The sequence below is a fragment of the Dendrobates tinctorius genome, unplaced genomic scaffold, assembly GCF_039654945.1.
Source record: "Dendrobates tinctorius isolate UK_male_01 unplaced genomic scaffold, ASM3965494v1 ptg000073l, whole genome shotgun sequence".
Classification (NCBI taxonomy): domain Eukaryota; kingdom Metazoa; phylum Chordata; class Amphibia; order Anura; family Dendrobatidae; genus Dendrobates; species Dendrobates tinctorius.
This window is the reverse complement of record NW_027361741.1, coordinates 24937856-24965725: the sequence shown is the minus strand read 5'-3', so window position 1 is coordinate 24965725 and position 27870 is coordinate 24937856. Positions and strand designations below refer to the sequence as shown.

At 41.9% G+C, this 27870-nt stretch overlaps 1 long non-coding RNA gene across 1 annotated transcript in view; it reads left to right on the top strand.

Moving 5' to 3' along the window:
- LOC141096314 (uncharacterized) overlaps positions 1-23152 on the top strand; it is a 57186-nt gene extending 34034 nt beyond the window's left edge. Inside the window, exon 2 of the long non-coding RNA XR_012233649.1 lies at positions 21647-23152. This is a non-coding gene — a long non-coding RNA (uncharacterized lncRNA). The remainder of the gene's footprint in view (positions 1-21646) is intronic.
- Positions 23153-27870: the final 4718 nt, after the last annotated feature.

Here is a 27870-nt window from a genome sequence, read left to right as displayed (position 1 = left end):
TGAGCTGTTTTGGCGGCTTTTGGGCCTCCTTAAGGTGGTGACTATGTGTTGGTTTTGCTTCCCCTTGAATTCAATGGGGTTCGGTTATTTTCGGCCAGCTGTTCAGCCAACATCAGTATGTTCGCCAATCTGAAATGAACAGAACCTTGAAAGGTTCGCTCATCTCAATTAATATTTTCAGTTTTTTGTACTTTTTTAATCACTTCTGGCTTCCAAAAGACACCACACAGTTAAAAGAAGCAACCTGACCATTCTTCAGGCATTTTCCGATATATAGTTTAAAATAGAAGTCAATAGGTAGCCATAAAAAATGCCCAGACTTCTTGTTGAATGTTTACCAGGATTTTGCCTTAAAAACAGCAGATGGTTCCTTCATAGTTTAGTGGAGTTAAAAAAAAATGCCAAGAAAAAAACAGTAAAAAAGAAACACTACAAAACTATAGAAAAATAGGAAAAATGGTTTCGGTAGGCAAAAATGTCAAAGCAGCTCTCAGGAAATGAACAAGAAAATGTAAAAACAGTAATTTCAGGAGAAAAACACCAGCAATTCCGAAATCATCTTCCTCTGGAAAAAAATCAGTCGGTTCACTTACCTGAGAAAGAAGTTTAAGGTACGTGCACTCGATTTCTTTTTCATGCAGATTTCACTCTGAAAATAGCCGGAAACAGCACTATAACTAAATTATCTAAAGAATAAATGTGCATTTCGTAAAAACAACTTGCTCTTCTGTATGATCAGGTTTTTGAGCATTTTTTAACCCATTCAGGTTTCTAATGACGCTAAGCAGTCACAAGATGTGTACCGACCATCCTTCAGGCGTTTTCTGCTCAGCATACACTTTATACTTTATATACGTCAATAGGACGGTACAAAGGATGCCCAGAAGATGATGGGACTTTTCTCAGCATTTTCTAGCATTTTTACTTGCATTTTCTTTATTGCTAAATGACCTTAAATAACATTCGAAAACGTAAAAAAAGATACTATATAAGCAAACAAAGGACTGGCACCGTCAATGAATAGAGTTTCTGTGACATACAACCAAAAACAGTAGTACTAAGAGAAAGAGAATAGGCATAAATAGTGTCTTGCTAAATTTTCTCCCAAATTAGGTTATTTACCTTAACTTACGTAGCGCTCACTGGCATCCCAACCAGGCAAAGATTATTGACAATCTTTTATTTTAGCAAGCAATCATTTTGTTTTACATAGCACATGAATAGTCTCATTGATTTAAAAACGACAGTTATGACATGAAAGATTTCATCATCAATAATAATTACCGAGTTATTGTAGCATCACCCTTCACATCGGGGGACCTCGATCAGCGGGAAGGGGTTTTCCTCGGTCAGCATCACAGACTAAGTGCGTCCACTTGAATCGTCTGGAAAGTCCCCACCCGCTGAGGAGGTCAGTACTTTTTATAATATTAATTGCAATGATCACGCACTGACATGCGCAGTGAATCAGGTTTCACCTTGATCACGCGCTGTCATGCGTAGTAACTTGTTTTTTTTCACATTCCTCCTTTATCTCAGTTGCTTTGGTTCTCACATTCCTCCCTTCCAACTCCCACAACAATGCCTGAGCAGGTGGTTGCTTTTCACATTCCTGAGTGTGTGCTCTCCTCATGGTAGGAAAAGTTCAGATTCCGGTCACAATCCATAGTATCCAAATGGATGTTTCAATGTACTGCAATCACTATCTTATTGACTGGATGCCTATCTATACCAGTCTCTCACTCATGCATATCCCATTTGTATCACAAATAGTCATTAGCAACCTCAAATAAAGGAAAATATAATTATACTGTAAGCAAAAAAGTGAAATATTTTTGAAATATTGAAGGTGAGCCATAGGACATTAAAACATTTAGAAGGCAAAAAAAAATCATAAATCTCCATACAAAATACGTATGGAGATTAAAACAGATCCCATATGAGCCAAGAATAAGACTAAACAGATATAAATAGGAGGCTTATAAAATCAAAACATGACATGTATAAACACAAGAACATAGCAAATGGCAATATGTAATGGCTATGGTAAACCAATAAATCATAGGCATATAATAAATAGAAGGTGGAAAATGTAAATATGAATGTACATAACAGACAAGGAAAGCCAGATCAAAAAAATAGGTGTGTAACCTGTAAGGAATACATGAAGGAAGAATCTCCAGCGTAATGATAGTATTTTTTTAAAAACAAAAAATTTATTATGCATAGTTAAAAATACAATGGAAAAATGGACATGATGAAAAAAGAGCAGGCAGATGGGGTCTCTAGTGGTCAGAAACCAAGACGTTTCGACCTAGGTGGTCTTACTCATGGCTGACATGGCTTCAGTCAACGCCTTGATCCAGGTGGCTCCATGCGTGACAGAATTGTGGATTACTACTGAGACTGGTGAGCTGGCTTTTTTTTCCCTTTTTTTTCTCCCCTTCCTATATGTACACTCCCTGACAGAAGTTATGTCGCTTATTCATGTTATGTAAATAAAAGCTTATAGCCTATTGTTAAATTCATCCATTGGTTGTATAAATTATTCTTTTGAAAGCTGAAACCCTCCGAAATGTGGTTTAGGTTATGAAAATAAATTGGCATCAATGCATAAATATTGATCATTTAATCGGCACAGAATGGTCAGATTTTGGCAAGACAAAAGTTTTGTCGCAAGGTCATATAATGCAGTTTACATCCTGATTTACATCCTCACCTGTGCTCAGTAAATGATCAGTTAATTAGTGGGTGTGTATAAAAAGAAACCCAGCACCCCAGACCTTCACTTGAGCAGCAACTTGAGCTTTGACAACATGCCAAAAATCCACCCTGCGACTAAAGCCTGGATTATCAAGAGGCTGAAGACCAGATCCACTGCAGAGGTGGCTGGCACCTATATTGTGTCTCAGCATCAAGTAGAAAGAATTAAAAAAAATTCAAAGAGACTGGATATGTGTTTGACAAGCCCAGGTCTGGCAGACCCCGCAAGACAACTGCTCAGGAGGAATGTTTGTTGGTTAGAAAATCCAAAGCAAGCCCCTCTTCCACTGCAGCAGAGCTCCAACAGTCCCTGTGTCAACTAGAAAAGTTTGTAGGATTCTGTCTCGAAATGGCCTCCATGATCGAATCAGTGCCCAGAAGCCAGCCCTGGGTACCATAAACCTGTAAAAAAATAGAATTAAAATAACAAATGGTGATATACTCCCCTTCCGACGGCCCTCGGACTCTTTCCCTCCTCTCACCACGTGCCCGGCATCTTCCGGTCCCAGTAATGCTTTGCGTGAAAGACCACTGATGACGTTGCGCTCTCACGAGAGTGACGTCATTTCCGGTTCTTCGCACTAAGCTTTACTGGGACCGGAAGATGCCGGGAGCGTGAAGAGGAGATCGGGTGCCGTCGGAAGGTGAGAATAACCTTTTTTTAATTTTTTTTTATTCTAGAATACCCGATGCATTAGAATCGGGCCACCATCTTGTTTATCTAATTAATGAGGAAAATCAGCAACATAAAAAATGCACCAAATACTACAAAATTGTAGAAACATAGAGCAATTTATATGAATATGACAGCTTACTCAGAAAAGTCATCTGAAACAACAATAATGCTTTAACAGCTTCTAATAAAATAAAACTTTTTTTGAATTTTAAATCTGTCAATCTAGGAAATATCCTTCTTTGTAAACTGGATTTGTGTGTATTTTTGGTGAGATTTATGACACTGTTTGTGATAGCCTTAGGCAATGTAAAAGTTAGACTGTAGCCTGTTGTTATCAAGTTCCGCAACATTTGCCTTGGCTGCGGATATACATATTATTTTCTGATTTTTACCAGAGTGTAGTGGTGTTATGATCACAGCTACAATACATTGTGGTTTTGTTGGTTTGAGAAATAATATATGCAGGATGTAGTGTTAAGCTCAGAACAATAATTATGGAGAAATAGTTATTAGTTAGCTGAGTTAGCTGAGATGTAGAAAAGAGGGAAGTTACCCGTATGCCAAAACAGAAACCATAAATCCTGGTCGTTGCTTTTTTTTTCTTTTAGATACAGTATATTATTCACTAATAATTCTTATTTATTTGTTATATCTGATAGTTAATTATCATAAAGCTGATCTGAAGGAGCTATTATCTAAGGGTCCATTTACACAGACTGAGATCTCTTTCACATGTCCTGATATTTCCAGTGCTGGAAAAAAACAGCACTGGAGATGTGTCCGTGTGTGCAATATGCGCGGTACATGTGTGGCAACTGTGTGCCGCATCAGTACCACACGGACATCCACCAGGGAAGAAGCGCTACAGTAAGTGATGTTCCCCGGCTGCAGATGCTGAAGACGACTCTCATCATTCTCCCCTGCTCTGCCGGTGATCATCGCGAGCAGGGGTGATTGATGAGAGTTATATTAAAGTCAGAATGATGACAGCAGGTGGGGGGTTTTGGGACAATTACTCCCATCATCCGACACCTGCTGCCGCTAATAACAGTGACAGCAAGAGCGGATGATCAGGGTTTTCCTCAGCCACCGCCAGCGATTCCCCCCTATTTTCTTCAACCAACCATGCAAAACTCAGAGCTGGGGGCTGCAACACTCAGCTGTTAGCTTCAGCAAGGTTGCTTATCAATTTTGATACAATTTTGGTGTAGATATGATGTTTTGATAACCCATTATTGCATTTTAATGCCATGTTGCAGCAACAAAAAAAGTAATTCTGGCGTTTTGACTTTTTTCTTGTTACGCTGTTTAACAATCGGGGTTTTTTTATGTTGATAGATCTGGCGGTTCTAAACACGGCAATACCAAATATGTGTATGATTGATTTTTCTTTATTGTTTTATTTTGAATGGGGCAAAAGGGGGGGTGATTTGAACTTTTTAATTTTTTTATTTTATTAATATTTTTAAAAACTTTTTTTTACTTTTGCCATTCTTCAATAGTCTCCATGGAAGACTAAAAGTTGCCATAATCTGATCGGCTCTGCTACATACAGGCGATGATCAGATCGCCTGTATGTATCAGAATTGCTCACTTGCCATGAGCGCCAATCATAGGGCGGAGCTAATTGCAACCTGGCTATCACAATTATAGAGGTCTGCTAGAGACCTCTGGTTGTCATGCCAACCCATCGGTGACCCACGATCACGTGACAGGGTTACCGAGAGGCAGGCATTTCGGTGCACTTGCCAGAAACGTAAGTTAAATGCAACAGTCAGAAATTGACAGCGGCATTTAACGGGTTAACAGCCGCAGGTGTTGCAGGTACATGTCAGCTGTATAGGTCAGCTGACATGTGCCTTGAAAGGTGTGGGCTCAGCGCCGGAGCTGCACTAAATATGGCGAGTCCGACATTGGCGTACATTTCCGCCCGATGTTGGATAGAGTTTAGCACTGAAAAACAAGCATTCACTATTTTCTTTCAGTGTAAATCCAGCTTAACTTTCATGCTAAATAATCATACATAGCTGTGGCTAATACAAACTAATTAATTAATGCAAGTCACAAGCAGCAGCAACTTACCTGTGGCTTGTCTGCTATTAGACCATTTTGATACAGAAAAATCACAGCTCTAAAATAGTTACACAACCAACAGCAAGTCACAGACAATTTGTACAGATGTTTTTGATTTTGCGATTTCACTAAGAATTCATAACTCTGCTGTCACATAGAATCACTGCAGACTTATCAATTTTGGCTGGACAACCCCTTTAAGTCTTGGTCATTACAACAATAATTCCCAGCTTTTCATCCTGTTTGCTTGATTTCATCCACTGTTCTTTTATGTAGCGTTCATTGTTATTTAATGTAAATAGTACTGTATTTGCATATTTTTTTTAATGTGTTTGTATGATAACCTCAATGCGCTGACTTTGAGATATCATTCAGTCCTGACAAAGTGCACACCAGTACGAAAAAGCCCTCGCCTTTTATTTACCAGCTGTGTGGAATAATGCATTTGTCAATAGAAACATTGAGTACCATTAGTGATGAGCAAGTATACTCGTTATTCGAGATTTCCAGAGCTTGCTTGAGTGATATCTTAGTATTTTGATGTGCTCGGAGATTTAGTCTCTGTCGCCGTAGCTGCATGATTTGGGGCTGCAAGACAGCCTAAATACATGTGGGGATTTCCTAACAAGCAGGAAATCACCATATATATTCAGTCTGGCTAGCAGCCGCAAATCATGCAGCTACAGCAACAGAAACTAATCTCCGAGCACATCCAATTACTCGGATATCACACGAGCATGCTCGGAAAATCTCGAGTAATGAGTATACTTACTCATCACTAAGTGCCATCTTTCTTCTATTAAATTGTGAATTGTACATATACATCTTCATACATCATGAACTTCTTGGCCACCAAAGTAAGCACTTTGCTTGGAGCCAAACAAACACAACTCATCACCCTAAGAACAACATCCCCACAGTGAAACATGGTGATGGTAGCATCATGCTGTAAGGATGTTTTTCTGCAGCAGGGACAGGGATAATGGTTAGAGTTGAGGAGAAGATGCATGATGCAAAATACAGGGATAAACTTGAGAAAAACCTGTTTCAAAACCTGTATCTGTCTGTCAGTAATTTGAGAAAGGGACGGAGGTTCATCTTCCAACAAGATAATGACCCAAAGCATACTGCTAAAGCTACACTCAAGTGGTTTAAGGGGAAATATGTAAATGTTTTGGAGTGGCCTTGTCAAAGCCAAGACCTTAATCCAATTGAGAATCTGTGGTCAGACTTGAAGTTTGCTGTTCACCAGAGGAAACCATCTAACTTGAAGGAGCTAGAATAGTTTTGCCTTGAGGAATGGGCAAAAATCCCAATGACAAAAGGTGGAAAGCTCATAGATACTTATTCAAAGTGACTTGCAGATGTAATTGTGCAAAAGGAGGCTCCAGAAAGAACATACTTAAGGGGGGATGAATAATTATGGAATTATAGTCGTTATGTTTAGTTGAAGTTTTCAGTAATTTTGCACAATTCATTGTTTTCTTCACAATATGACAAACATGTGAATGTATATATACTGTATATAATAATTTCAGCTTTCCCATTTAAAAAATAATAAAAAAATGAAGTAAGTTACCATACCGGATTATAAAACACACCAGTTTATAAGACACACCCCAAATTTTAGAGAGGAAAAAAGGAAAAAAATGTATTTTTTTAATAAAAAGGTGTGTGTTATAATCTGCTTTTGTGGTAGCTTCTCTGTGGGCAGTGATGGTGGACCGGGGTTGCTGCTGGCAGAAGCAGGAGATGCTGCGGGCCCTAGGCTGGTATGATGAGATGTTCAGTAGTGTGGGGGCCAAGTTGACATTTTATGAAAGCCTGGAGCCCCACACCTTCCATACTTTCTAATGTGGTAGACTGATAGAAAATAGCAGCTGGAAGCAGCGCATGCATAGTTGAGATTAGATGTTGGTGCCAAGATCTTAATTTGCACATAGCCACCTCCGGCGGCCATTTTCTTGGAGTCCACCACATAGAAGAGTATGGAAAGTGGAAGGCTTCATATCAGCCTGGGGCCCACAGCCATTGCCTGACTCCTGCCTCCACCGCTGCCAGATACTTCCGGCAGCAGCGACCCTGGGATCCCGCACTACCACAGCCTGTAAGCTCCACTGCAGCTGTAATTTGGATTATAAGACGCACCCCATTCTCCTCACAAACTTTGGGGAAAAAAATACGTCTTATAATCTGAAAAATACTGTGTGTGTATGTATGTGTGTATATATATATATATATATATATATATATATATATATATATATATATATATATACTGTATATATAAATATATAATAAATATATTTATTTTCTTTCTATAATCTTTAATTGAAACATTGGAAATTATTTCATCTTTTTACTTTCAATTTTAAAAACGTAATTAAATTTTTCTTTTATGAATATTTACTTAATTTGTTAATTATCCTATTCTCCCATGAGACTTGAAAATGTAATCATTTGATCAATTGTGCTATACTGCAGTATATAACAAAAGATTAGTTTCATTGGATCATTATCTCTGTGTCAGGGACCTTTGGCAGCGATGGTAGCCCATTGGCTCCTTTTGATCATGTTGTAGAGGTGGGGAATGGAGAATTACTGAATTATGTAATTTTGCCAATTTAAATCCCACTGTCGAAAACTGACAATAGCATTAAAATTGTTAAAATGCAGCAATAAGAACTAGTGGCAGCAGAAGGCTACTTGTTCTATATCTCCGGAGCTCATTATGCACACCTGCATCCACCTGACATCTGACAAACATATACATTATGTTGGCAATGGTAAAAATAAAAAATGCATCAAAATTGCATCAATAACTGCATTTGTGAATTCACCCTCAAATAAATTGTTCATATTGCAGTGTTTAGTGTTGCCATTAGTTTAACATTTAGCAAAGATATTAAAATAAATATATAGAAATTAAGGATAATGATGATAATAATTAAAATAAAGTCATGTGTCAGTCTACACTTACATTACCATTTTGTACTGAAGTATGCTTGCTACATTAGAAATGTTTTTCTGCTTTTAGAACCCATATGAAATATGTGCTTAGCTAATTTTAATATGATTGCTTTTTAAAGTTTTTATTTTATCAACTGCTCAAAAGTAACAGATGCCTGAGGCTAATTTAAATATTAATGCTAATCATTTTGCAGACCATTTCACAAACCCTGGTTATTGAATTTTAACTACTTAGCTCTGCTATAGTGAGAAAAGTTTGGTTTATTATATTATATAAAAAGTGTCACAAAAGAAATGCAGTACAAATTATTGCACAATAGGTATTATATAAAAAAAAAAATTTCTGATCACAGCATCAAATCAAAGTCGATCATCCATTTCCGACATGCCTCTTAAAAAAGAAACACGGGCATTAATTGATTGCTATGTGAAAAGTGCTAGCTTTTTCTTTGAGACACCATATAGTGTGAGTTAAAGAAACTTGAAATGTGGATGACTGACGGCCACAGGACGAGGGGTACAGCAACAATCAGCAGACAAGCACAAAGAAGTGTCTCTTACAGAAAAGGTCTTTTCTCCTAACTGGACCTCTATAGGGATATTTATATATGCACATATATATTCAGATGTAAAATGATACCATTTAACAAGAAACTGAAGTAGAATTTAGATTGTGAGCCCTATCGGGGACAGTGCCAATAATGTCAGTAAAGCGCTGTGAAATTAATGGCGCTATATAAATGAGTAAAATAAATAAATAGAAGGGTCCTTGCTGGGCTGAGTCACAAAACTTTAGGAACACAATCCTGAAGCTTTTAGGGAATGCCTAGCTCTCAAATGCAAAGCTTCCCTAAGTCGTTAGAGATACAGTTGTGGCCAAAAGTATTGACACCCCTGCAATTCTGTCAGATAATACTCAGTTTCTTCCTGAAAATGATTGCAAACACAAATTCTTTGGTATTATTATCTTCATTTAATTTGTCTTAAATGAAAAAACAAAAAAAGAATTGTCCTAAAGCCAAATTTGATATAATTCCACACCAAACATAAAAAAGAGAGTGGACAAAAGTATTGGCACTGTTCGAAAAATCATGTGATGCTTATCTAATTTGTGTAATTAACAGCACCTGTAACTTATCTGTGGCACCTAACAGGTGTTGGCAATAACTAAATCACACTTGCAGCCAGTTGACATGGATTAAAGTTGACTCAACCTCTGTCCTGTGTCCTTGTGTGTACCACATTGAGCATGGAGAAAAGAAAGAAGACCAAAGAACTGTCTGAGGACTTGAGAAACCAAATTGTGAGGAAGCATGAGCAATCTCAAGGCTACAAGTCAATCTCCAAAGACCAGAATGTTCCTGTGTCTACCGTGCGCAGTGTCATCAAGAAGATTAAAGCCCAGGGCACTGTGGCTAACCTCCCTAGATGTGGACGGAAAAGAAAAATTGACAAGAGATTTCAACGCAAGATTGTGCGGATGTTGGATAAAGAACCTCGACTAACATCCAAACAAGTTCAAGCTGCCCTGCAGTCCGAGGGTACAACAGTGTCAACCTGTACTATCCGTCGGCGTCTGAATGAAAAGGGACTGTATGGTAGGAGACCCAGAAAGACCCCACTTTCTACCCCGAGACATAAAAAAGCCAGGCTGGAGCCAAAACTTACCTGAAAAAGCCTAAAACATTTTGGAAGAATATTCTCTGGTCAGATGAGACAAAAGTAGAGCTTACAGGAGAAAAAAAGAGGCAGTCAAAGAAAAGAACACGGTCCCTACAGTCAAACATGGCAGAGGTTTCCTGATGTTTTGGGGTTGCTTTGCTGCCTCTGGCACTGGACTGCTTGACCGTGTGCATGGCATTATGAAGTCAGAAAACTACCAACAAATTTGGCAGCATAATGTAGGGCCCAGTGTGAGAAAGCTGGGTCTCCCTCAGAGGACATGGGTCTTCCAGCAGGATAATTACCCAAAACACACTTCAAAAAGCACTAGAAAATGGTTTGAGAGAAAGCACTGGAGACTTCTAAGGTGGCCAGCAATGAGTTCAGACCTGAATCCCATAGAACACCTGTGGAGAGCTCTAAAAATGGCAGTTTGGAGAAGGCACCCTTCAAATATCAGGGACCTGGAGCAGTTTGCCAAAGAAGAATGGTCTAAAATTCCAGCAGAGCATTGTAAGAAACTCATTGATGGTTACCGGAAGCAGTTGGTCGTAGTTATTTTGGCTAAAGGTTGTGCAACCAAGTATTAGGCTGAGGGTGCCAATACTTTTGTCCGGCCCATTTTTGGAGTTTTGTGTAAAATGATCAATGTTTTGCTTTTTGCTTCATTCTCTTTTGTGTTTTTTCATTTAAGACAAATTAAATGAAGATAATAATACCAAAGAATTTGTGTTTGCAATCATTTTCAGGAAGAAACTGAGTATTATCTGACAGAATTGCAGGGGTGTCAATACTTTTGACCACAACTGTAGAAGCGCCATCTGGAAGCACATAGGGAATGCCAATCTCTCCAATGCAGGGCTTCCTTAAGGCCTCACCTGACCTAGCCCAAGATGCTGTGTATTTGGTTAACCCCACTGAGTCGGCTCATGTCAAGCTGATCATATTCGAGAGCCATCAACAACAGATCCATAATTCAAACCTTATTCAAACTTTTTCCAAGGATCCACAGCTTCACTTCCCCCTGGAATCTTCTTTGCCAACTCCTAAATGCCTACCACCCACCAAAAATCCCTGCGCTCCATCTCCGGCCACTCCCCTTTAATGGCCAGATCATATATTACATCACAAATTTCCAACACTACAGTAAGCTGTGATTAACCCTTACAAACAATTCTTGGTAGAGATAAATGAGAGCTGACCTGCAATGCCAATGAACGACTGTGACGTATCACACAGGGGAATTGGGTGTTGACTTTGCTCACCTCGGGGGAGGGAAGAGAAGGACCCAGCAGGGATCAGCTCTCTGGCGTGACCACTTGCCCCAGGTCAGTCAGGGAACTGCAGCAAGGACAAACAGTTGCCAGAAAGGCTTACCTTATATGTACGAGTTATTGAGGCACTCCCAGTAAGGGGGGATGTATATCACCAGTACAGGCTGGGGATATATATAAACCTCCCAGCCATCACTGTCAGGGCTCTTCACTAACACAGTACTGTATGCTGCCACCAGTTCCTCATTCGAAATAAGCCCCGTCCGACAGCAGGCTTATATCAGTTCAGAAACCAACCGGGATAGTGTATAATAACCAATGGATCATGTAGACGTGGGGATTCGTGTATTGAGATAAAAGAGCAGCCCAAGATTAATTTTATATTTAATTGCTCAAAAGGCGCACTAGAAATAGACAGGTAGATATTTTCAAGATTAATATACAGGTATATAGTCAGGATTGTAGTACAAGGATAGTGTATAGATAGGTTGCAATTACCATGCTATGTAGCATGTGACCACAGGGAGGTGCTGATGGATCACAGGTCCAAATCTCAATTACTTGGCTCTCTTGACAGCATCAGATATCGTATCCTCCTGCCAGTAGAAAACTAAGCTCAAAAATGAGGAACTGTCTCTTATCTCCTAGGCTGTTATCTCCCAAACTCTGTGCCCACCCCATGGCTTGTGCAGCCTATCTCCTCCCATCTCTGAGAGTATGATTTTCCAGGCACAACCGTGGATGGCCCATAACTTTCCGCCCGTAGCTGTAAATGGGTTGGGGTGCCGCCAATGGGTTCCAGTGGATTTTATCTGTACAGGGAGACCAAATATGCTTACCGTATGTAATCCCTGGTAGCTATGCTTCATAACTCTATAAAGAAGAGTGCTACAGCTGGCTGCTAAGTATTGGGGTGTGGGGGAAGGAATGTCGGTTCTGATTATGTGCTCAGCTAGTCTCAGAGATATTGCATTCTGTTACTATAGGTAATAGTATATATTTTCCAGATTCAATACTTCAAAGCCTTGCTGTGACCTGTGGTGCATGAGTTAGACAAAGGGAGCCAGCTGGCTGTAGCTGCAGGAGAGTTCACACCCTTGTGATAATTGGTGGGGACCAGAGCTTCAAAGGGCTTGTTCTTGGAGTTAATTAAAGGAAAACATTGCAATGATGTCATGATTCCTCTGCTCAGAGTATCTTGGCTGTCGGTGCTTTGATTGACAGCTCGGCTGACCTATCTGACTGGAAGGTGCAGAGACTTCCACAAGTGCTCCATATTCTTGGTAATTGCCCTGCTATTTAGGTGAGTTGTCTGGCCCAAATCATTGCCATTCAAAAGCTTGCTCTAAGCTGGTGCTCTCTGGTGTATTCACCTGTACCCTGTGCTATAAGTTCTGATCTTCTTCTGCTGCTGACCTTTGGACCATGTTCAGACTACCCGTTTGTCATTGCCCCCTTGCATCTGATATTCTGCTTCTGACCTTTGGACCATGTTGAGACTACACGTTTGTTATTGCCCCTTTGCATCTGATATTCTGCTGCTGACCTTTGAACTTGTTCAGACTACCCTATTGTCATTGCCCTTTTGCATCTGACATTCCATTGCTAAATTTTGGACCTGTCCAGACTACCCATTTGTTATTGCCCGTTTGCCTATCCACTGTTTCCCTGGAATTCTGAACATGGCATGTGACCTGAATTGCCACTTCATATTTGCGCTTATTCACGGCCTAGCCGTGGGTTGTGACTAGTGTCAAAATTGCTTCATATGGCCTGGGGGAATGACAATGTGGGGGTACATTTCAGGAGTGGGGGGACAGGTCCTGAACCTATAACGCAAAATGGAGTCTTCCTCGTCCCTCACAATGACTAATGTATTTATGTATTCCGTTTAAATAAGCATCACATGTTTGAAACAATGTTGTTTGTCCACAAATTTGGAAAGGTGTTACCAGTTTTGTCCAGCCCATTTTTCAAAGTTTTGTGTGAAATTCTGTTCAATTTGCCTTTTAATCTGTTTTTTTTTGTGTTGCTCAAATACACACAAATACTCCACGGACAAAGCTCAGGCAAAACACGCGTCAATTGTGCTCCTGTGGTTCCTATGTCCCTAGTTGCTAACTTTGGATGCTGGGATGTTTATAATCTACATAGACATACCTGGTTTACTTACAAGGTTTGTCTCCATGTGACCACATAGTTTCTATTTTCATTAATAAGTATTGCATTTTTGAAACTCATTGTTTGCATCTACACTGCTCAAAAAATAAATCAATTTCACATGCTGTTGTGCAAATGGAATAGACAACAGATGGAAATTATTGGTAATTATCAAGACACACTCAATAAAGGAGTGGTTCTGCAGGTGGGGACCACAGACCACATCTCAGTACCAATGCTTTCTGGCTGCTGTTTTGGTCACTTTTGAATGTTGGTCGTGCTTTCACACTCGTGGTAGCATGAGACGGACTCTACAACCCACATAAGTGGCTCAGGTAGTGCAGCTCATCCAGGATGGCACATCAATGCGAGCTGTGGCAAGAAGGTTTGCTGTGCCTGTCAGCATAGTGTCCAGAGGCTGGAGGCACTACCAGTACACCATGAGACGTGGATGAGGCCGTAGGAGGGCAACAACCCAGCAGCAGGACCCCTACCTCAGCCTTTCTTCAAGGAGGAACAGGAGGAGCACTGCCAGAGCCCTGCAAAATGACCTCCAGCAGGCCACAAATGTGCATATGTCTGCACAAACGGTTAGAAACTGACTCCATGAGGATGGTCTGAGTGCCCAATGTCCACAGATGGGGGTTGTGCTCACAGCCCAACACCATGCAGGATGCTCGGCATTTGCCACAGAACACCAGGATTGGCAAATTCGCCACTGGTGCACTGTGCTCTTCACAGATGAAAGCAGGTTCACACTGAGCACATGTGACAGAGTCTGGAGACGCCGCGGAGAGCGGTCTGCTGCCTGCAACATCCTTCAGCATGACTGGTTTGGAAGTGGGTCAGTAATGGTGTTGGGTGGCATTTCTTTGGAGGGCAGCACAGCCCTCCATTTGCTCGCCAGAGGTAGCCTGACAGCCATTAGGTACCGAGATGAGATCCTTAGACCCCTTGTGAGACCATATGCTGGTGTGGTTGGCCCTGGGTTCCTCCTAGCGCAGGACCATTTAATATAACCGATACAATGGGTGATAGAAAAATTCCATATTCCCCTAAGGGGACGGGCAACTCCCAGCATAGTCAAAATTCACACATGTAAGGAGCATCCAGCCTTACATAAGCCATAGCACAAAGATATATAGTGTTAAAAATAATTTTTATTCAACATCGCATAAAAGCACAATGAACATAGTAATAGATGCAATGGTTGGTTATAGGAGACAAACAGAATTCCCCGGAACCACTCAGAGCTTAGATACAGTAATGTGCACCGCAGAAAAGACCTCCAAAAGGGGGAAAAATGTATATAATACCGCAAGCCACAAGCCTAAGTGTACTATTGCTCATATTTAAAACCTCACCCTGCAGATATATTCAAGTAATACATCGGCTAGACTCCGGTATGAATCAGGGATAAGGGTCCAATACAGAGCATAGGGGCCCATAAAAGGGGTAATGAGTGTGGCTGACCGCAAGTAAATGACCCAAAGGTAAATCCATGTATGAGGGTAATATCCCTTAATACATAAAGTGACAGTGCAGATTAAATAGCCCTTAAGTGCTTACCCATGTAGGTGAGTATCCCGGTTCCAGGAACGTGCCCCGACGCACGTTTTGCCTATTGGCTTCCTCGGGGAGCAGTGTGGATAGGCATGCTAACCAGGTTTAAATAGTACCAAAACCAGGTGTTTGGAATCAGCCGCGGTATAGCAGCTCATGAGGGGCGGGACTTCCGGGTCCCCCACGTCATCACCGGCCGCCCAATGACAGCACGGGTCTGGAGAAATCTCTGGTGACGTCAGTGGCCCGCGTGATCATTACATGGAGGCCTAAGGTGATGCGAGACTCCGGAGCCAACCGCGCATGTGCATCCCCGCGGCGGACATGTTTTGTGACTGGGAAAAGGGTGTGCAAACAGGCCCGCTGTATGGCAATGTAAAAGCACATACAGAATAGGAGCACAAAGCCCATGGGAGTAGACAAAAAAGGGGGGTGAGGGATAGAGGAGAAAAGGACAGAAGGGAAAAAGAGGGCGGGGAGGGAAGGAAAACAGGGGGAGAAAGAAGGGGGGTTTAGGTCTTATAACGTGCGGGACCCAAATTATTGCTATATAAAGACCCATAACACATGCTGAGGGAGGTAGTCACCTGCACATATGTATCCCCACAGCGGACATGTTGGTGATTGGCAAAAGAGAGGGCAGCAGCCCCCAATATATACCATCCTAAGCTGTTTTATACCCCTCATACAATGAGCACACAGGACTTAAAAGTCAAAACTATACATAACACAAGAAGGACAATGCCAAACCTCATGTGGCTGGAGTGTGTCAGCAGTTAATGAATGATGAGGGCATTGATGCTATGGACTAGCCTGCCAATTCCCCTGACCTGAATTCAATTGAGCACATCCATAATGTGGTGCCCCCAGGAGTATTGTTGCCACAGTGGCATTGCCTTCCTCCAGGGAAGGTGATGGCAGGCTTGGAGGCAATGAAGGGTCTCTCTAACAGTTAACCATGTCATGCAACACAGTTCCCACTCCAGGCCAGCAGAGGGAGCTCTGAACCAGAATTGGGGAGGAGTGCTCTCTGAGGGCCAGGAGGGGAAATGAGGGGTTAGTGTGAGGAGGGCGAAGAGTGTAGACGTGTGGAGAGAAGCTGGAGGTTGAGCTGAGGATACAGAGCTCCCTCCCAGTGATAGCGCATGATCTGGAGCCTGGTCTACACGGTTGTATGGATACTGAAGGTCCTGTGTTGTGAGTTCATTCTCACCAGTTGTGAGTTCCCCTTCTGGACTCCCTCTGGTGGTGACGGGAGGTGGTGCGGCTGGTTTGATCGGTGGAGATCTGCCACCTGAGAATGAGGATGATGATTGGATCTCAGGATTCTCAGATTGGATTTAAGACAGCCGACGCCCTATTCAGTTGCTGGTGATTCCTTCTGGCTTGTCAGCTCTTGGTTTTCAGCTCTGTTCCAGTCATCTAAAGCTAAGTTTTTCTGCTAATGTTCACACTTGATTTTGTTGGTCTATTCAGTTTTTTGTGTGGTCTGCCAGCCCCGGCTGGGGGCTGAGCTGAATTTCCACTCTTATTTATCAGTATTTTGTCAAATGGCTTTTTGTCCCTTACTAGTTCGGTCTCTTTTTGCTCTGTCTCAGAATATTCCAGAGTGCTGATATAGTGGGAGAAGTCTAGTGACTTCAGGGTTAATTTTGCTATCTGAAGTGTTGGACATTATTTTTGTAGGGTTTTTTGCAGGCTGCAGACAGTGACTTGCCTTTCCATTCCTGTCTAGTTAGTTTGGGCCCCATCATTTGCTCAGCCTATTTTCCTGCCTGTGTTTGTGCCTTCATCTTGCTTCACCGTCAATACATGTGTGGGGGCTATCTATTCCTTTGGGGTCTGCTCTGGGGCAGTTAGTTTTCCCTTTTCTTGCTTTAGTCTTACGTAGTCCTCCGGCCGTGACGAGGCGTCTAGGAACATCATAGGCACGCTCCACGGCTACTGCTTGTTGTGTGGTAAGATCAGGGATCTGCAATCTGCATAGTTACCAACTTCTCTGGTTTTCTGTGGCTTAGCTTGTTTTGTTTTTTTTCTCCTCGGTGACCCATTCATAACAGAATCACCAGCCTTACCACAGATTCTAGGGAGCTCAAAAGCAGGAAAGAATTGTAAAAAAAAAAAAAGTGTCAGAATTTTTTTTTTTATATATATGTATATTTTTTCCTCTTTTTCTCTGGGGCCGTAGGAGGATTTTTTTTTAAATGGAGATTAAGCAATTGTCTGATCGTGTGGAGCAGCTCGCTGCTGAAGGGCGGGGAATTTCCGCCTATCTCGCTCATTCACATGCTGCTGAACCAAGGATCCCTACTCCTGATGTGTTTTTTGGGGATCGGTCAAAATTTTTGAATTTTAAGAATAATTGTAAATTATTTCTTGTCTTGAAGCCTAATGCATCGGGGAGCTCTGCGCAGCAGGTTAAAATTGTCATCTCTTTGATGCGCGGCGATCCCCAGGATTGGGCGTTTTCTTTGACAACAGAAGATCCTATTCTGACTAATGTGGATGCATTTTTTCAAGCCTTGGGGTTGTTGTATGATGAACATAATGCTATTGATCACGCTGAGAAAGCCCTATTGGCATTGAACCAGGGTCAGGATTCTACAGAGTTATACTGTCAAAAATTCCGAAAGTGGGCGGTCAAACTACCTGGAATGATGGTGCCTTGGCAGCTCTCTTTCGGAAGGGTCTGTCAGAAACCGTAAAATGATACTATGGTGGGATTTCCTGTTCCCTCTGGTCTTGACGATTCTATGTCATTAACCATTCAAATTGATCGGCGTTTACGTGAATGCAAAACTACACGAGAGGAGTTGCCACCTTTGGACAAATGTCTGAACAGAAACCAGAGGAATAGGAAGCTGTAAATGCTCTATTCCCAACTAAGACTTGGAGGCACAACAGCAACGGGTGAGCCAAGAGAGATAGAGGGCTACAGCTGTCTGCCATACGAGGTAGTTCTAAAAGATGATAAGAAGAAGGAACTTCAGTGTAACCCTGTATTGCATGTACCTCAAGCCAGCGCTAGGAAGGAGACTACACAACCCATCTGATAGAGAGATCCCTGAGTTGCTTCCAGGCTAGCCTGCTCCTGTGCCATCTGTAACCAGGACCCTGGACTGCGTTTGCCAAGTAAAGGTAAAGAAACTGCACCCTGTTGTATCCTTGCCTCCTTCCTGCAACATCCTCAGCACTGCTACATCTCTGTGCCAAACACTGCACCCTCTTCCTAAACATTCCACTACACTGCCCTGGGACCAACAGCCCTACCTGTGGAGGGCTACAACATCATTGCTGCACTACACCATCTGTCCCAGAGGATCTGCTTGCAGCGTCGGCTTAACACCTTCCTTGCCGAACACCACAGGTGGCGTCACGAATCACTTATAAACTTTATTCCCAACTCAACCCCTTTTACATGGGCACCCAGGGCCATGGACCGGGTCACCGCTGCTGTGACAATCCCCTCTGAGAGACCGTCCCGGTACCGAGTACCCCACAGCCCTGGGAGGGCAACCAAATGACATCATGTCTCGTTCCATCCACCAATGCCACATTGCATCACAGACTGTCCAGGAGTTGACTGAAGTTTTAATCCAGGTCTGGGAGGAGATTTCTTAGGAGAACATCCACCACCTCATCAGCAGCATGCCCAGGCATTGTAGGGAGGTCATACAGGCACATGGAGGCCACACCCACTACTGAGCATCATTTCCTTGTCTTCAAGGATTTCTACTGAAATTGGATCAGCCTGTAATTTGATTTTCCACTTTGATTTTCAGTATGCTTCCAAATCCAGACCTCCATGGGATATAAAGTTTGATTTACATTGATCATTTCTATGTTTTAATGTTCTCAATGCATGCCACTATGTAATGAATAAAGATTTGTAACTGGAATATTTCATTCAGTGATATCTAGGATGTGGTATTTTAGTGTTCCCTTTATTTTGAGCAGTGTATATTGTCAGTATTCATTCAGCTAGCTGAAATCTTGTAGTTTTTGTTTTAATTCATACACTGGCTATTTGGCCCCTATTTAAAGACTCCACTTTAATATATCTACTTATACATATACTTATATATACATACTTTTTATATTTTTCAGTTAACTGATGGCTAATATATATATTTTTAAAAATTATTTGTCCCCGGTTGTTGGGCTGATTTTAACTTTTTTTCAGCCATGAAGGACATACAATTGTTCCTAAGAAAAGTCTTACTACGCAAACTTCACACGAAATCGGTTGATAGTACCACTTTATGTTCGTCGGCGGAACAGGAAGCTTTGGGCATATTGGAGGAATTAGAATGGGAGGGATCACTCAACCCTCCAGGTATTTTTCCTACTTCTGTTGTGCCGAAGTCCACCACATTCCCCCCTTTTTCCCTTTGTCCATCGATTGAGATTTTTAATAAATTGGTGGTGGAGGATATAAAAACATTAACAAGGACACACAAGGGAGATAACCTGACAAGGGCACATAGAGTTGCCCTAAAAGAGCTTAAATCTTTAAGGGATATTGTCATAAAATCAGCGGATAAAGGGGAATGTGGTTATTTGGCCAACATCTAAGTACGAAAAAGAAGCCTTCCGGCAGTTGAGAGATCGTGAATCGTATGCTATCCTCCCACACAATCCTACTAGTTCCTTCAGTGCAGCCATTCATGATATTCTAGATGATGCCCTTAATCTTGATTATCATTCCTAAAAAGATTTTTGACGGATTATGAGTCAAAAATCCGGTGGTTCCCACCTTTTATCTTCTGCCGAAGATACATAAAGACCCAGTGGATCCCCCTGGACGTCCGATTGTCTCTGGCATGGGAGGGCTTTGCGATCCCATTTGCAAGTTTATTGAATATTATCTTCACCCTTTAGTGGAGACGCTGCCCTCCTATGTCAGGGACACTACGGACGTCCTGAAGAAATTAGATGGTCTCCATCTTGAATCAGGCATGTTGTTTGCTACGATTGACGTAGAGTCCCTGTATACATGCATCGGACATAGAGATGGATTGGAAGCTGTGGGGTTCTTCCTTGGCATGAGTAATTTAGACGCGGCTCTACGATCATTGATCTTAGAACTGCTTGAGTTTATTTTAACACAATTATTTTACCTTCAAAGACAAATTCTATCTACAGCGACGCGGCACTGCAATGGGCGCGGCCTGTGCGCCATCTTACGCTAACCTCTTCCTGGGACACTGGGAGAGGGAGGTTTTCGGGGATGGCGCATGTGCCGCGTCCCATGTGCAGTGCTGGTACCGCTACATCGACGATGTCTTTATAATTTGGCAGGGTACCGAGTCTGACCTCCTCGATTTCATCTGTGGTTTAAATAAAAATTGTCGTAACATCAAACTGACCCACAGGGTGGCGACGAGTGAGATTGATTTTTTGGATATTAAGATCACATTATGTGGGGATGGTGCGATCCAAACTGACGTATTTCGGAAGGACACGTCCGTCAATTCCCTACTACATGCATCATCTGCCCACAATGCTTCAACCATTCGGGCCATCCCTGTGGGTCAGTTTTTGAGAATGAAGCGAATATGCTCCACTGATGGGATCTTTGAGGATCAGGCTCGGGACCTTACCCAGCGGTTCAGAGATCGCGAATATAGTATGAGAAACATTAAGTCGGGCTACTCTCGTGCCAGGAGGACCCCTCGCCAACAACTCCTTGACTCCAAACAGCATGCCAATATATCTAGGGAACAACCACTGAGGTGCATCATGACTTATAATAATCAGTGGCACAAGATTAGAGAGATCATGGGAAAACACTGGTCTGTTTTACAAACAGATATGACATTAAAGGGAATTCTACCTGATAGACCCCTCTTGACTGCTAGAAGGGGAAGAAATTTGAAAGACTTTCTTGTGAGAAGTCATTATGTGGCTAGACCCACTAACCCCTTCGGTGCCAGGCCCCAGAGGTGGGGGTGTTACCCATGTGGCTCATGTTTGGCCTGCCAAAATATCGTTAGGGCAACCACTCTTAAGGCGGCTGATGGTAGTATGGAATACCATATTACAAATTATATTTCTTGCAGCACCACATATGTGGTTTACTATGCGGTATGTGGATGCGACCTGATCTACGTGGGCCTCACCTCCAGGGAGCTTCGTACTAGAGTTAGGGAACACGTTAGGGACATAAGGGCGGCAAAGGAGATTTCAGATGTTACAATATTGAAGACTATCCCTCGGCACTTTAAGCAAGTCCATAATTGTGATCCACGGACATTTAAAGTTAAAGGGATCGATAGAGTACATTTGGGGACTAGGGGTGGAGATTACAAGAAGATCTTAGCCCAGCTGGAGTGCCGATGGATAGTCACTTTGGGTTCTATGACACCTCATGGACTCAATGAAAAGTTATCCTTTGCCCCCTTCCTGTAGCATCAGTATGTCTTTCTGGCTATTATATACATATTTGTGTATAAGTTGTTTTTGTTCTTGTTTTTAATTGCTGTTTTTATTTATCCTTTCTCAGTGTACAATCAGTATGAGTTATTGGATGCATTATGCGGGGTTATTCTTGATCGTATGTCTTCATCAAGTCCATCCGGAATCTTGGAAGAAATGGTGGAGAACTAATTACGTGGAACCTCATTTCTTGTCCGTGTACATGATATGCTATTGCTATTTCTCTGTTTTCTATGTAGATCCTGGAGTTATATTTCTATATATATATTTTTTTGTTTCTACAAGTCATCTTTGTGCCGTAATTTTATGTTCAGACTTATAATACATCAAATGAGATTTTGATATCTTAATAAGTTGGTATGATATACCGCACTCTTTAGATACTATAATTCATAATAGATTGACCATCATGAGTAACCCTAAGTGGGCTTTGTCCCGATTGAACGATGGCGATATCATATTGATGAAAAAGAGTGCTGTAATCATTACCAGATTATTTCAACATCATCTATACAAATAATATATCTAGACATCCTTTTGTGGTGTCATTTTTGTATACTGAGCCACATGCGCATGCAACAGAGATTTTATTTTTTTCTGTTGCGTGTAATATTTTGGTCTTTTTCAGTTGTTATTATAATGTCCGTTAAGTACAATTTTTGTGAGTTGTTCGGCCTTGAGAACAATGCCTATATTGCTTGTTGAAGAGTGCATGTATGGTTATATTGTATGATCATTGGAATTAGTATTGTATTCTTCTTTTCTGCTCCTCCACTTTATACCAACCTTTTTTTCTTATTTTCCTTTGGTTGTATTTTTCTTGTTGGTTCCGCGTTTCTATCTCCACTTGCCCTTTTCCTGGCCAGTATTTAAAATGGCCGCTGCGGGGTTGCACATGCGCGGCTGGTCCTGTTGTTAGTGGGCGTCTCGGAAGGCGTCAGCTCTGCCTGGGGTGCCTGGGGTGGGACAATGACGTCAGGAGAGCTGCATCTCTCCTTGTCCCTCCCACAGGTAATGACGGCCGGATGTGACGTGCCGCGATCGGGGCCCGCCTCTCATGTGCTCACTTCCTCCCGCAGCGATGCTAATTCTGGACACCTGTGCCTTAGACATTTATACCCTGCATTTCCAGCAGCACCACACATGCCCCCCGATGAAGCCCAGCGCGAAACGTACGTAGGGGCTCTGGGGCTGGACACCACGCATATGCACTTTCCTTATGGGTAAGCAAGGTTACTTTTTCATATTTTTCCCCACACCTTTCTGCACATAGCACTTTACTGTAAGGTCCTGTATGAATCCCCCATGTCTTTTGGCATGTACTTCACTTTGGTAGAAACATTAGACGGCCAAGTGTGAGACTCTTCAGCATGGGTACAAGTTTCTATGCAGTTTTTTGGGGCTATATATTATCATTTTTTGTACCATTGCATTTACCATACATGTGCGGCGTATCCATCCCCATTTTTCTTAGTGTCATGTCCGACATCTGATCATATGATTGTATTTTGAAATGTACACCTTTTATGCACCTGTACTAATAAAGAGCGAATAATTTTTGATATTATAACCATTTATCTTTATTGACTCTATGGCGTTATACTCTGTTTTCTATGTAGGTTCATGTATATCCATTGGGCTGTATATTCAAATTATACTTTATTTAAAATCAACTTGACTATTCCCCATTATCTACTACTACTGTGTTCATTTTTTCATAGACTTTCATTGTTGCATCAACCCATTGTACTTAATACACACCCACCCACTTTTTTGTTTTCCTTGTTTGGGTCTCCTTTTGTTCCATGTCTTTTAATGGTTTTTCAATGAAAATGTATTATATTAAATTTATCCTCTGTCTGGCATTTTTGCTTTCCTCATATTTTCTCTATGTCAATGCCTTAGGGCAGTATACTTTGCTGTTTGTTTGCTTTTTTTTTGTTTTGTTTTGGGTTTTTTTTTGCACACAAAGGAAATAAACATGAGTGTACCAAAGCATGCCTCAAAAGGTTGTGCAAAAAAATATTAAGTTAAGGGTACCATCATTTCTGTCCAGACCTATTTCATGCATTTTGATTTTTAAAAAATTCCATAGAAGCATGGTTAAAAAGGAATGTCTGACTTTCATTTGTTTATTTTCATAGATATTTGATTTATTATTACTTTATTATTACTTTTGTCACCATTGTGGGTATTTCTGTCATTAAACGAGGGGTACCATCAATTTTGACCATGTGTGTATAATTGCAATTATTTTCTCAGAGAAATACTTCATTTTCTGGAAGAATTAATATTTCGACCATGATTGTATGTTAGGCCTGATTCACACATCAGTTTTTAAGGTCAGTCGAAATCCGCCAAAATAGCGGAAAACGGATCCGCAGGCGGACTGACAGCAACGGGTGTCACCGGAGTGGTGGATGGATGGATCTGGGGAAGGTTAGAATTTAAAGGAACCCGCTACCGATTGCAGAGATGGCCGCGAGAAGATATCGGCGCGATCTCGCATGGTCTCGCGGCATAGGAGAGAGAGAGAGATTTTAGCGGCTCCCGGGATGGTAGTCAAGGGTTAAATTGCCTCCCGGAGTAAAAATAAAGAACCGTCACTGCAAAAAAATGTTGCAGGGTCCGTCTCATCCGCTCGGGAGCCGCTAAAATCTTGGCGGATCCGTACAATAACGGGTGTGACGGACGACCGTCAGTCAGGATCCGCCAATAATGTAAGTCTATGGGTGTAAAAAACAGATCCGCCCCTTTTTTGGCAGATCCATTTTTTACAAAAATTGGCGGATCTTGACTGATGGGAAAAAACTGAAGTGTGAAACAGGCCTTACTCTTTTACCTTGTGTAAATGCTGCTTGTTGTGAGTTCATTTTTCCCTTCACCATTGAGGTCTGATGAACTCCCTCCTCTGGTGAAGGAAGGTAGTGAGGCTGATTACCAAACACATGGGCAGCTAGATGATGACTGGGTGGCTGGAATTGAGGACTGGATATTAGACTGCCAACGCCCTTCTTCCTGGCTGGTGATTTTCCTGCTGGATTCTTGGAGACCAGTCTGATTCCTGCATCTCAAAGGTAAGTTTTCTGCTCTTCTTTGTACTCTTCAGTTTTGTTTTTGTTTTGCCTTGTTTTTTGGGAGTTCTGCCATCCCCGGCCGGGGGTGAGCTGAACTCCATTTTTGTCTCTGATCTGTTGATATTTTGCTCTGTCTTCAGAATATACCTGAGTGCTGATATAGTCTTTTGAAGCCTAGCGTCTTCAGGGCCTGTTTTTCCTATCAGTCGGTTGGCTCATTTTGATAGGGTTTTTTCGGATGGCAGACAGCAGCTTTCCTATCCTGTCCTATGTAGTTAGCTTGGGCCCCATCATTTGCTCAACCTATCTTTCTATCTGTGTTAGTGTTTTCATCTTGCTTCACCATCATTATATGTTGGGGGCTGCCTATTGCTTTGGGGTCTGCTCTGGGGCAGTTTAGTTTTTCCCCTTTCTGTCTTTAGGCTATATAGTTCTCCGGCTGTGATCGAGGGGTCTAGGGCACCATAGGAACCCCCCACTGCTAGTTGTTGTGGATAGGTTCAGGGGTCTGCAATCCGATAGCTGCCAACCTCTCTGGTTTTTCTGGACTTAGCTGGTATTTTGTTTTTTCCTCCTTCGATGACTCATCATAACAGCTGCAGTTCTGAATCTGCCATTGTTTGATTACTGTTCCTGTGCCTCTCTGTTCCTGCACAATGGCCCCTTTTTTCCTGCATTTATATTCAGTTAGCTAAGTGTACAAAAAAAAGTTGCACTTTATCATGCTAAAGCATATGCAAAATTTGAATAGCAATACGGCTTTTGAATATTATGAAAAAATATGAGATGCTTAGCATAAAATTTGGCCAAATTACATCTGTCCATCAACCATCATCAAGGTGGTCTTAAAGACTGATGGGTCCCTATGTGTGTGAATACCCTCAAAAAATTGACTGGCACATCCAGAATAGTGTGCTTTAGCATGATAGAATGCAACCTTTTTTGTATATTGTATACGGAGGTAGCTCCTCCTGGTATGCTCCTATTCACACTAGTTTGGATATGCCAGTCAGTTTTTTGTCATTTCTATGTTAGCTTACTGACCGAGCACTCCGCCCTTCATTTAAATTATAGCAGGTTCCTACTTACCCATAAATACAGGCATTGTTGAGAGAGGTGTCCACAGTCACCCAGAAATTCAGACATCAGCCATAGGCCGGAATCACACATGAGAGGTATACGGCCGAGTCTCGCATGTTAATACCCGGCACTGCCGCCGGCACTCGGATCGGAGTGTGCAGCCGCATAGCAGTACATGGAGCCGCACGCTCCTCTTCTGAGTGATAGCGGCAGTGACGGGTATTAACATGCAAAAAAAAAAAAAAAGGGAGAAAAAGACTAGGCTAATGATGGTATGCACATCCCAATAGACAATAAAAACCTTAATTTCATATTGGATATACTAAGCTAAAAACATTTAAAATACAAACAAAGAACCGATGACCAAGACACCCCCAAAAACAGGTAATATGAACCTGAGATGTGGCCCATATTGGACTATTCATAGCCACCCATAAGCAGGCACATATCATGCAATTCTATATAACAAGACAGCCATGTACATTGCAGGCAAAGATAAGGCAGAAAGACAGACTTGATATCAAGCATATAATAAATGTAAGAAAATTTATAAATCCTAACTGCCCTAAAGCATGTGGAACTAACCACAGAATGAAATTGTCTAGTGCAAAAGACGCCCAAGAATGGTTATACCATGGCTGAAATTACAAAGTTGCAGTGGATGCATAATGAGCAAATTAGAACCAAGAGATACAGGTCAGAGCAGCAAGAGTCCCAAAGGGGTTAAAGAAAGGAGGTGGTAGGCAGGCCCCATGCGTATCGCCGCTGCGACTGGCGGCTCCATCAGGGGAAGTGAGTCCAATATTGAAAAGACTAGGTTTAAATACCTGTACCAATGATCAGAGAGGCGGAGCGATGCACAGCACAGACACCTGGAACTCGTGGACGAACCAGCGTTACAGCTGTATCGCTGGAAGTAATAATCAGACATCCTAACAGCACATGCGCACTGTATGACACTGGTCAGAAAGTTTATCATGGTGGCCATAGTAACGGCCGCACGCATATCATGCCACAGACTGCAAACAAGGCTGCCTCCAAACACAAAAATATGGACAGACGCAGAAGTTTATTTGTAGTGGTCTAGGTAATGGCCATGAAAAAAAAAAGGAAAAGGTTTATATAAATGTAGAAGGCCGGAATCATGGCTATGCTGTCACAGTCGCAATAGCGCATGCGTGCTATGTATTAATGGCTCAAAGATAATATCAGCCATGTTTACACTGGTCAGAGATTTTACTGTGGCGGTAATAATGGCGGCTGTGTGTGCGCACAAAATGCCACAGGCGCCAATCCATGACCCAAAGGTAGTGACAGCCGTGCATACACTGGTCAGAGCGTTTGCTGTGGCGGTCATAGCAACGGCCGCACAGAAAGTCACAAGCGGCAAGCAGGGCTGCCCCCTGAGCAAAAATTTAGAAATGCTCAGAAATCTGTGCATGATGGGCCAAGTGATGGCCATAATAATGGCCTCATGTGCGCATGAAAAAGTAATAAAACACCAGGGTCACAGCTACATCATCAAGATGGTAATCAGTCATCATGCACATTATGCATAGATAACCCAGGAGTTTATTGAAGGAGGCATAATAATAGCCATGCATGCATACAAATCGCCAACAGGGGCAGTCAAGCCACCTTCAACAGAAATCTGCAGCTGTGTGCAAAGAGTCTAACAGCAGCGGCCACACATGCACATATGAAGCCGCATAAAATGAAACACAATTATATGGTCATAACCAAAAATTGCTTGGCGGTGACCAAAGTCACAGCACAAAATGAACATAAAGTGCCATATGCAGACAATAAGGCTGCCCCCAACATATGAATGTCACACATGTATTTTATATCCAAAAAAAAAAAAAAAAAAATATATATATATATATATATATATATATATATATATGAGAACAAAAAGGAAATCCAGCAAGAACTCAGCAAACCAGGATTGGAGTAAAATGATGCTTTTCTTTATTTCTTCAACAAGGTTAAAAAGACGACCCACAAGGATCAGGAATCAGAGTGCATGGCAGAAATAAACGCAAATGGGACTACGCGTTTCGGCGGCCTAATCCGCCTTCTTCACGGTCCAAACCTAATCTGCTCCTTGTATGTGGCTTGGTTTGGACCGTGA